At 42.5% G+C, this 12,101-nt stretch overlaps 1 long non-coding RNA gene across 1 annotated transcript; it reads left to right on the top strand.

Annotated features, from left to right (window-relative positions):
• The first annotated feature begins 885 nt into the window (after positions 1-885).
• LOC134093718 (uncharacterized) lies at positions 886-3,118 on the top strand. The gene is made up of 3 exons (XR_009940378.1): positions 886-2,077; positions 2,767-2,971; positions 3,067-3,118. It is a non-coding gene; the product is annotated as an uncharacterized LOC134093718 (long non-coding RNA).
• Positions 3,119-12,101: the final 8,983 nt, after the last annotated feature.

The raw sequence follows: 12,101 nt of genomic DNA on the forward strand, positions 1-12,101 counted from the left end.
ACGATCGTCAGGTAAAAAAAATCAACAACGGAGTGTCTTTGTATTACTTTCAGGGTCTCACGTCCACTCTCCAGACGGTCTGTCATAGGGATCCATGTTACCGATCAAAGATATCTTTTCTATATAACGTTTCCTCGCGTCTGGCAGGAGCTTGTCTCTGTACGGTCCATTACTACTTCTACTACTAGTTTTTAGCATAGTAGCCTAAATGTTTACATCTAGTGTTACTGTTTTGGCTAGCCGATCTTGTTCGAAATATCATAGGTTTCCATAGGTTTCTTGTTTATAATTCGCGCCGCGGCCTCACCTAATGGAGGAAAACGCCCTTTTTGTCCCAGAATGCACTGCGCCGCTAACTTCCGTTCCCATTCTCTATACCTTATGCGGGGTGAACCCAAGGGGGCAGCGAACGTTCTGAGAGTGTAGACAGTATGGCGGCCGCCATGCTAACGAGAAGACCGTGGCTAGCTGGCCATTCCATTGAATCCTATGGGGCGTAAGCGCCACTTTGACATCAAATTACGTTAGAGCTGAAGCGTTTTAAGCCTTTATATGAACATTTTCTATTGTCGGGGTACATACTACATTGTGAAATTGACATAATAATCTCGTAATGGTCTTATCGGCTGAGTAATTAACGTTTTTTCGAAGTCAATGCTAAAGTGTTAAAGGCGCATGCGTCCAGCGAGAGTAAAGCGTCGCCATAGGTCAGACTCGGTCAGACTACGTGCCTACGTCACATGTACGACAACTGAGCCTGCGCAGGAGACCTATGACGGAATAAGAAGACCTAAAAAAAACCGTTGAAATTTGCTTCCTCGGTCTCTGCTGCCGTCTACGTGATAGCTCTGTCCATATCTTTTACTGTCTATGGGTGAACCCAGTGGAGGCGTGAACACAACTCCTATAGGCCATGAGCACGTAGGGCAACAATACATCCCAATTAGATTGGTTGTCTTCTATAAACAATGCCAACATGGACAATAGGGTGCGATTAAACCTCTCAACCATCCCATTAGATTCAGGATGGTAGGGAGATGTTCGTGTCTTATTTATACAGAGCAGTTGACAAACCTCTTAAACATGCAGTGTGGACTCGAAATTTCTCCCTTGGTCAGAGTGGATGCTACGGGGAGCCCCAAACCGACACACCCACTGCTCTAGGACCCGCGCCACCGACTTTGCTTCCTGATTTGGCAGCGCATAAGCTTCGGTCCATTTGGAGAAGTAATCACCCACTACAAGAATGTATTTATTTTTATTTGGAGTTTCAGGCAAGGGACCTAGTATATCCACGGCAATGCGTTCTAGTGGTCAGCATGTAGCGGAAGGATTCAAGGGAGCCCTAGGAGCAGGCCCCAGGGTCTTACGAGAGGCACAGTCCTGGCATGCTCTACAGAACTGTCGAACATCCCCAAACCATCCGGGCCAATAAAAACGATCTTTAACTTTAGCTTGCAGTTTTTGAATTCCTAAGTGAGCCCCAAACACACTGCTATGCAGCATTTGCAGCGCCGCCTGCACCATAGGAAGTACCACCTGCGTAGGCCTACCGGCTGCATCAGAATATGTTGGTGGCACCCGGACCAAACGTTGCCCTGGTACTTGGAGTTGGTCCCATATAGATAGCAAATCATTTTGGCTTTCCTTTGGCATAAATGTGGCCTCTTTGGGCTTTGTTTGGCACAGGAAAAGGCCACTCAAAGGTTTTTGGGCAACCTGTGGCTTAATTATGATCTGCCTTAATTCTGGCCAAGTTATGGATTACGTCTGGTTAGCCAGCCGACAAGGTGATGAGCGGGACCGCATCTCATGACTTGCGCGTGCGTTCTTTGGGCGACCTATGGCTTAATTATGATTTGCCATAATAAATAAAGGGCGCCATGTAATTCTGGCTAAGTTATGGATTACGTCTGGTTAACCAGCCGACAATGTGATGAGCGGGACCGCATCTCATGATTCATGGGTGAGCTTTGGCTGTATCATGGCTTGCCAAAAGAATGCACAGAGACCGGGGATTTTGAACATTTGAGCCCAGAGAAGAGCCTCCATCAGTTTGCCGTTGTGATAACTGAAGGTATGTAGCCTACATTTATTCTCTTTATCAAAAAAGATGTTGTTCTTGTGTATAATAACGTTACGCCTTGTGTTTAATGTAGCCTAAAAAGACGTGTTAGATTTGAAGTAGGTAAATCGAGTACACCCGCTACCTTGGCGAGCAGGCTAGGCCAATAAGCGAGTTAGCGTACCGGTTGGAAATATGCAGACAAAAAAAATATAGCCTTTGCGTATTGCAGAAAGCTCTCACCTTTAAACCTACGAATCCGTTGGCCCAACTTGTTGCTAACTGAGGATCTTGCTCTCCTGGCAGTACATTAATCTCTTCAGGAGACTGTCATTGAGAGCTAGTGGCATAACTGTAACTTCACAACATAACGTAATCAATCACGTAGGCCTAAAGGAAGTTAGATAATTGGAGAAACGCATTTCCCCATGCAGTAGGCCTTGTTCCTTTGTAAAAAATAATGTCCAATTGTACATTTCAGAATATTCTATGGTAATTAGGCCTAATTTATCTGGATGTGACAGAACTCTGTTTGGATGTTTTAGGAAAAGGCTATGGCTGTCCTATGCATGGTGCTAGGAGGGTGTAAATAGATAGATGGATGGCTAGCTGGGCAAATACATAGCCTACATGACATACCTACATATGTTGAGGATTCAGAACTGCCTTTTTATATTAAATGATGCTTTTGTATTTTTCAGCTCTTCTGCGTGACCTGTTGGTGAACCAACAAATCCTGTTGGACCAGCAGAGGAGCATGTGATACAAATAATTCAAGACCTACACTAATCCATCAAGATGTCCCCCACCTCCAGGCATATTGCCTATTTTCCCCTGGGTGACACACAGGTTCTGGAGGCCTTGGAGGGTGACCTGGCAACCCAGCGGGACCTTCGTCAGGAATTGGTGAGCTGCTTTGATTTCTCTAAGAGTGGGTAATGCTGAATGAATGGTAAAAATGTTATGGTAATACAACCGGACCGGTTATTTTTCTTTTGTAGGTCATCACTATAGGATTGGCAGGGGGAGCCGATGTCAAAGATTTCTTTTTTTTTTGAGAAACTGCATCTGAAGACAGTATGATGAATAAGCATTTAACTGTTCATCACTGTTTATTACAAGCATCCTGTTCTAGGCTCTGATAACTCTTTTCCAAAAGCTCCTGCACCTATATGCGGATTCTGTCAGACAATTATTCTTAGTAGAATTTAACAGAACTGAACTTCCAGAAAACTTCCTGAAATGTTTCTTGGAGACACAGACACACAGCCCCACAAACCTATCTCCCACACTATGAGTTCTATTGGAACTTGCATCGTGAAAAATTGCTGTTTAAACCCAGTTATATCTGTTAAAATCACTGACACACACTTTCTTTGTGTATGTCTTCAATTTCAGATGCAGTGAGGCGCAATCCAACCTGCTCGGCTGCTACAGATTTACAGATCGGCTACAAAGGCTACGAAGAGATGGTTTTACTGGGCACGATGTGAGGAAAAAACGTCAGCCGGCTCCCAACCAGGAGCTGCAAACTGAATGAATACCAATAAAAACAAAAATTCACTTTAAAATACATTGTCACATTTTTTATGCATAATCCACATAGAACATAATTTAACATTTTAACTTATGAGCCTAGGATACTAGGACATTTTTGCGTAACTAATCCACATAAATAAATTAAAAAAAAAGTAATGAATTAATAAATAAATTAATAAATAGCTATACTATTTGGGTCAGTTATGGCATCTTTTTGGCAAGGTTTTGGGATTTTGGCCACTCTCTGGGATACTTCTGGCTACATTTTGGTATTCCACAATAGGTTTCGGCTGGGCTTTGGCCTGCTTTTGTTTTTCTTTTGGCATGCCTAACTTGGGCCAAATTTGGGCCGTACATCATTCCAAAGCTTTGCCAAAATGGCATGCCAGTTTTGGCCCAAATTTGGGCCATAATGATTTTGCTATCTGTTCCGTAACTCGGGACGATGCTGCCCCACGTCCACCCCTCCCTGCGGGTCCAATTTTAATTTAATAATTAACCCTTTAAAGTCCGCACCAAGAAAAAAGCAATGGAAAAATTATCTTTTTGCATTTCTTAATTAATTAGGACATTAATAACAAAAATCTATTGTTTTTTCAAACTCAGACCCCACAGTTTTCTAGATATAGGCCTCTACCAAACGGTTGAGATGTCTGTTAACAGTATAACGCCAGATATCTTTATGCATACAAAAAACATCAAATAAAAAGGTTATTTCGTCCATGTCTTTATTATTCATTCTTATGTCATTAACTACATGGGCATAGGCAACTTTACGAATGTTTTGGAGGTCGTGCAACAGATTTGGTAAATCTTGATAAATGTCATAGTAGTAGGGCGGCTAAGCGCAAAAATCGATCACTTTGCGATAAAAGCATGAAATTTGGTACGAAGGCTCACAAAGGGGGTCTGATAAGATTTAGGACCGTAGGCGCTCAAAATCTGACCCCTGGGGGTCATGGCGGCCATTTTTCAAAATGGCCGCCAAATATGGATTTTGTAATGGGAAAATGGATTAAAAGCTGCCAAAAACTTTAAATACAATAACACATTTCACCATGATGCATATAAATATGAGCACACTTTCACATAGAAGGCCTTTAAACTTTAAAATATATGATAAAAAAATTCAAAATGGCCACCAAATATGGCGTTTTTTTGTTGTTTCATTGTTTTAGTTTTTTTCTCTCTTTTTTTTTGTCTTTTTAATGTAGGCCTGCATAACAAGAAACAGAACAAAGAACCAGTAGTTCAACTATTCTGCAGTTGAGCTTTGAATAGTTACATAATTTAATTAAAAACATAAGATATAAGATTCCATGCTGAATTCAATGACCACTTTTGTCTCGGTCAAGAAGCAAAGAAATTATTAACACAGCTTTACACTCTCTGATATTCTCACTCACAGAAACATAAAGCAGTACACTGCAGTGATGCTGCTCTGTATTTGCATTGTTTAATACAACTTTTTGTACATTTGCAGACAATAAGTAGCCTGGCAAGCCAAACTATACAGAAATGTATAGTCTGGGGTCGGACCATTCACAGAGCTGAAGCCTGTGGGTGGGATGAACAGTTGTCTTTCAAACTGCCTCTGCACGTAATAGGCCAGTATTTGTGACCAATCGTAGCCGGTCGGCAAAACGGCAAATACTGTACATCCTTCTGTAAAACGAATGACTTGAGTGCTTCTTTCTGCTCAACCTTCAAAGAAAAGCCCAAGTCTAACTCTTCCAAAGCCGATTCAAACGAGCGTGCTTCGTTAGCCTCATCCATATTACTGTATGTTTTTCTCTATGGTTGTGCAACATGGTTTCACACCCAACTAGTCGAACGAGGACGTATGGGGACCCCTGGCGTCAATATTGGAAGCCGAAGGCGGGCTCAAGGACTCCGTACATAGATAGAGCGTTCTGATTGGCTAGGCTGGCCTGGAGCCTAGCGCAGGCTTGGCCTCAACGGTGCGACCCTAGACCATCCCGCTAGGCAAAACTATTTTTGCCCGCTAGGGTGCGTCTAGATTTCTAGGCTAGGCAATAAGTTCATAGCAGGCTTTAGATGGTTCAGCAAGTGAGGTCCAGTATGGTTCAAAACTGCCATTCTTTGTTTTGACCCTCCCCCTCATTAACTTAAAAAGCAGGGCCACAAACACTGATCCTGGTGCTTCACATACTGTAACAATGAACGGTTCTCTATCAGTCAAACTACTCAGCGTTAATCAATGGGAATACACTCCTTGACCACATAATCACCACTGAAGTCCTCCAATAGGTCCTGTTAAGGTTATATTGGCGTGAAATGGCTCGGCTAAATATTAGACGGCACAGCCAATAGCAAACACACTTTCATTCCTCAGCGACGTCTAATTGCCACTGGTCCGAGAGCGGAAGAATAGGATTTAAAACAACCAACGGAAGACAGAAGAATAAACATCTTCTCTGAAAATAATTAATAAAATCACAAAATAGTAAGTATGTCCGAGGCCGCCCAAATGAAGTGTCCAGGAGTGTGGGCTGTTCATCCCCACCCTGGACCCACATTCCATTTGCATGTTTTCATGTTTCCATTTGCAGCGCTCTTGGGGGACACCCTATTCAGCGCAATCACCTGTCCAGAGTTTTGGGCTTTCTCTGCCCTACACGGGGCTGAGGGAATTACTTACCTGCCCGAGGTGGAGGAGGCGCTGGCGGCCTGCCTCGACCCCATCAGCACGTATCCCAAATTGCATTCAAGATGCTGAGGCTGCAGCGCATTGTTCAGAGCGTGCAGCAGGGGGACTGGATGGCCACAATAGTTGTAAATAGTAAAGGATGCACATTTCCACGTTCCGATTCACCCTTCACCCTCGGCACAGGAAGCATCTTCGCTTTGAGTTCAAGGGCAGAGTTTGGGACTTCTCTGTCTTATGCTTCGGGCTAGCGCCATCACCCCATACTTTCACCAAAGTCGTTCAGGTAGCGTTAGTCCCTCAAACGGGGGGCATATAAAACACCCTATCAGGGACAGGAACAAACGTATTCAAGTGGACGAGAGATGCTGGAGGGCTCTCTGGTGCCTCCCCAAGAACCTCTCCATTGGGGAGGGTATCTCACAGGCATGTGGTGACTACGGATGTCTCCCTCCTAGGTCGGGGAGCGGTGTGCGAGGGGCAAGCAGACCAAGGGACATGGAGCAAGCAGCTGCAGCGGCCACACATAAATGGGCTGGAACTTTTAACAGTGCATCTACTGTAGCACTGAAGCACTTTCGCCGGCTAATCATAGGGCGTGATGTATTGGTGAGGTCAGACAATACACTGATGGTAGCCATATGAATCGCCAAGGCACTGCAGCAGTATTTTCTCCCGCAGCTATGCGGTTTGGCGAAAAGCTGGCTGTTATGGGCGAGGTGTCACCTCTCAGTCCATGCAGTTCATGTTCCGGGAGAACTGAACAGGGCAGCAGATATGCTCACAAGAGGCCCCCAATCACTAGCCTGGCACCGCCTTCCAACGTGCTTCCCCTCAATTTTCATTTCCCATCAGTAAGTCGTCTGGGTCTGCGGTATATTCATGGGCTAGTTTGAGAATGACATAGACCAAGATCAAGCCCAAACGTTAGCGATTGGTTATGGCATATCCAGTGTGGCTCTGGGCAGATTCAATAGTTTTAAACATCAACAGAGTACCCGCATTGAAGGAAGTCAATGCTTGGCAATTGAAAGTGGCCAGACTCTCTGTACATTATGAAATATGTACCAGAGTTTGGTACCCTATCATCAGGAGTGGCGTCTTCACCCACAGGTGGTGGAGGGGGTGTGGCCGAGTTCGGAAAAGCTCATGTTGATCTCTTTGCCTTGCGTGAGATGATACACTGTGTGAAGTTGTTTTCCCTGACCGAGATGCTCTGCTGGGAGTCGATGCTCTGGCACATGAATGGCCGAAGGCTTTCTGTATGCTTTCCCCCCATGGCGAACCGTGGAGGGACCTGCTGTCCTAGGTGAGCATGGTAATTTGGCACCCAACTCCGGAGAGATGGCAAGTAACTGCACTAACCAACAATTCTATAACCAAAGAAACCATTCATTTTCATGTGAAGCACCAGGGTCAGTGTTTGTGGCCCTGCCCTGCCCTGGCTTTTTGAGTTTCAGCTTTGACCCTGGATTAGTCTCAACCTCTTTATGGACAAGAAATTATGTTCAACTTTACACAAACTAGAACACATTTGTCACTGTCTGAAGCTCGGGCAACATATACAGATCAAATAGAAGTGGTCAGACAGTACTGACAGGACCAGCAAGAGCAAAAATAAACTACAAAACACAAAGCCCAGAAGATGTTTGAGTATATAAATTAAAGTCAGAGTCCAACAGCAAAGGAAACCTCAGAGGTTGGCAAAACGGCATGCCTGATATAAAGCTGAAAATCACCACCTCAGAATGAGATAATATGGGTATTTACAGTGAGGAGCACATGTATTTGATACAATGCTAAAACAGGAATATAAAATCATCATTTGACAATTGATCTTAATGCCCTAATTCAAAAAATGAGTAAAAATCAAACCGCCAAGGACACCAATTTTCTTTGTGATTGAAGAATGTATCGTAAATAGATAAATGTTTTCCTTAAATGCTAGGGGAAGGAAGTATTTGACCCCCTATGTAACCCTATGGGAATTTAACACATAGGGGCAGGCAGATTTTTATTTTTAAAGGCCAGCTATTTCATGGATCTAGGATATTATGCATCCCAATAAATTTCCCTTGGCCTTTGGAATTAAAATAGCCCCACATCATCACATTCCCTTGACCATAGCTAGAGATTGGCATGGTGCTTTTTCCAGTAGGCCTATTAGCCTGTTTGATTTGCATTGAGCTCAATGAGCATCAAACAGGCTAATAGGCCTACTGGAAAAAGCACCATGGCAATCTCTAGTTATGGTGAAAGGTGTATAATGATGTGGGGCTATTTTAATTCAAACGGCCAAGGGAACTTTATCAGGATGCACAATATCCTGAATCCATGAAATAGCTGGCCTTAAAAAATAAAAATGTGCCTGCCCCTATGTTAACCCTATGTGTTAAATTCCCATATGGTTACATTGGGGGTCAAATACTTCCTTCCCCCTAGCATTTAGGAAGAACATTTATTTATTTACGAAACATTCTTCGATCACAAAGAAAATTGGGGTACTTAGCGGTTTTATTTTTACTCAGTTTTTGAATTAAGAAATTAAGATCAATTGTCAAATGATGATTTTATATTCCTCTTTTTAGGCAACTTTAGCATGGTATCAAATACATTTTCTCCTCACTGTATATATTTTCTGACTCCAGAGTCATGCCAGTATTTCAGCGTATGCATTTTGTATCTCTGATGCTCCCTGATGCCACATGATTAAAAGAAAAAATATGATTTAGGCAGAAATGGCAGGAAAATGTGTGCAATTAAAAGTTTGAAGAGCTCCAGGGTCGGCTGTATTTGTCCAAAGCGTTGACTAAAGGATTTGAATGAAAGCTCAGATTGTCCTCTTTAAAATGATACCTAACATTATAAAATCAGTCTTTAACAAAGGCCAATAGCAAGATAGACACCTGCATCAAAACATTTATTTTTTTCCCAATAGGTTAGGTAACAATAACAGCTGATAACACTAATTTAGCTGTGACTCCAGAAGGGTTATTAGCATAAAAAAACTGACATGTATCTTTTCAAAAAGTATAAGAAGCCTTTGCCACCTTCAGTGGTAGGCTACCGACATCTCATCTGGCCCATGGACTAATTATGACATGAAATCCATATTTGGTGGCATTTTGAATTTTTTTAACATTATCTTCTATTTTAAAGTTTAAAGACCTTCTATGTGAAAGTGTGCTCATATTTACATGTATTATGGTGAAATGTGTTATTGAATTTTATGTTTCTGGCAGCTTTTAATCCATTTTCCCATTACGAAATCCATATTTGGCGGCCATTTTGGAAAATGGCTGCCATGACCCCCAGGGGTCAAATTTTGAGCGCCTACGGTCCTAAATCTGATCAGACCCCGTTTGTGAGCCTTCGTACCAAATTTCATGCTTTTATCGCAAAGTGATCGATTCTGGTGAAAATCTGCGCTTAGCCGCTCCACTATAGGCTAAAGTGACATCTCAACCGTTTGGTAGAGCTTGATCAAGGCGTAAAAGGACATCTCAACCATTTGGTAGAGCACGTTTGAAAAAAAATTTTGACTGTTATAAGAGGGGTTTTTTTTGCATTAAGTTGCATAATTCTGTTCAATAACACCTCTGAAATGATAATGTGTCGAAAAAATATTCTTATTTTGGAAAATATCGCTGAAAATCAGCCCTCATGTAGGCCTAACGATCGAATTTTCTCGGTCTCACTTCCTGTTTGAAGGAGTACTTGCAAAGCATACAGCTCAAAGACGCAGTGCCTTCTAGAGGATTTTTTTAGCATAGCTCAACTAAACCAAGTGGTAGAGAAGGCTCATTCAGGTTGAGTTAAGCTGAATGCATTATACACGGAGATATTGTGACTCAAAGTGTGGTCTACCAAACGGTTGAGCTGGACCTTAAAGGGTCAGATGTTGGGTCGTCCTTCTGCGCTTGAGTCAACTCATCTTCTGAACTCAATATGCTACCTGTCAGGGTTTGTGCTCCACTCTTACTGTACACATTTTCTCTGTAGACATGTTTTGTTTTTCTACAGAACGACAAGGAAAACTCTCCATAGTCACCGTCTCAGATGGAGGCAAGGGTCTGCGGGACAACGCATCCGCATTGGTGTGCAATTTGCCAGGCCGGTGTATCATTTTATAGTGAAACGTTGCCAGCTGCTCCACCCACTGAGCCAATTGTCCTTCAAGGTCCTAGAAATTATGTAGCCATCTTAGGGAGCTATGGTCAGTACGTAAAATAAACTCTTTACCCAATAGATAATGTTTAAAATGTTTAGTAAAAGCCACCATACCCATTCCTTTTTTGTAGCTGCATATTTTCGCTCCTCTTTAGTTAGCTCTCTACTGGCATATGCCACTATCCTCTCCAACGTCATGTGCATCGACGAACAAGTAAAGCATGGACGTAAAAATAACAGTCGTTTTCAAAATAAACCAACGTTGTTGATTTGCGTGCATTATGCTAAAATAGGCTGTTGACTAGCCTACATTTCACGGACCTTACCCGGTGCTTTGCAAATTACAGTTAATCTCTAATCAGACTCATAGTTTGCATGTCCCAAAATGCACTTCTCTATACAGTTATCTGTTGTATTTTAGTAAACACAGATGGTTCCTGTAAAATATTGCTGTAAATGTGCAGAATCTTTTTACAATGGGGATAGTCCGGCAGCCAAATGCCATAATTTAGGTGAACCTGGTTTTGTCGGTTAAAGTTTTTTTTTTTTTTTCAGAATCTAGTAGATTTAGGTTTAATACTCGGCATAGTTTAAATATTGTCTTTTTTACTAGGCTATGCCTCCCTCACATTTTCATCTGTACAGTGGCAACCAAAACTGTACAATGTAGCCTACATGTATTATTTGCAGCCTATAGTACCCTACATTGTTAGTTTAATTTGTCTGATGTAAGTTTACACCATTCTATGACCCCCCCTCTAGATGCAGTATCGTCACTTCTCCAAAAGCAACAGGAAAACGCATTGTGGCCACTTCACTTGAACAGATAGTTAAGACAGAGGATGCATCACAAGGGAGAGCACCATACACTACCCATCCACTACTTCGGTCCAAAGCAGCACACTGGCCAACCAGCCGGACAGCTACAACAACTTATGAGATGGCATAATGCATGATAGGACACTGAATGGGATTCAAATTGTATACATGAAGCTCTTGAAGACCCAACTCTTCCAAAGAGTAAGTGGATGGTTTCCACTGAAGGACAAATCATATGTGAAGGGTCCTCATTCTTCCCTGGGCTGGCTGTTCTGTTGGATCAGATGTGTTATGTTTCTAATTATGTGTTCAACCTGGAATACCAGGATGAACTTGCATCAACCCTTGTGTTTATTCAAAGGTGAATGAATATTGTTGATGGACTTGTTCATTGGTATTTTTGACACGCACGCACACACACACACACACACACACACACACACACACACACACACACACACACCATTTCATGTCACTGAACACATACACTGTATTGCAAAAGTATTGGGTCACCTGCCTTGACTCACAAATGAATTTAAGTGACATCCCATTCTTAATCCTTAGGGTGTGTGAATTTGTATAGGAGGAGTGTGTTTTTTTTGTCTTGTTTTGTTTTGAATTTTTTGACCATTCTTCCAGAAGTGCATTTGTGAGGTTACACACTGATGTTGGAAGCGGAGACTGGCTCTCAGTCTCTGCTCTAATTCATCCCAAAGGTTTTCTATTGGGTTGAGGTCAGGACTCTGTGCAGGCCAGTCAAGTTCATCCACACCAAACTCTGTCATCCATGTCTTTATGGACCTTGCTTTGCACCCTGATACACAGTCATGTTGGAACAGG

The sequence above is a fragment of the Sardina pilchardus genome, chromosome 10 (genome assembly GCF_963854185.1).
Source record: "Sardina pilchardus chromosome 10, fSarPil1.1, whole genome shotgun sequence".
Taxonomy (NCBI): domain Eukaryota; kingdom Metazoa; phylum Chordata; class Actinopteri; order Clupeiformes; family Clupeidae; genus Sardina; species Sardina pilchardus.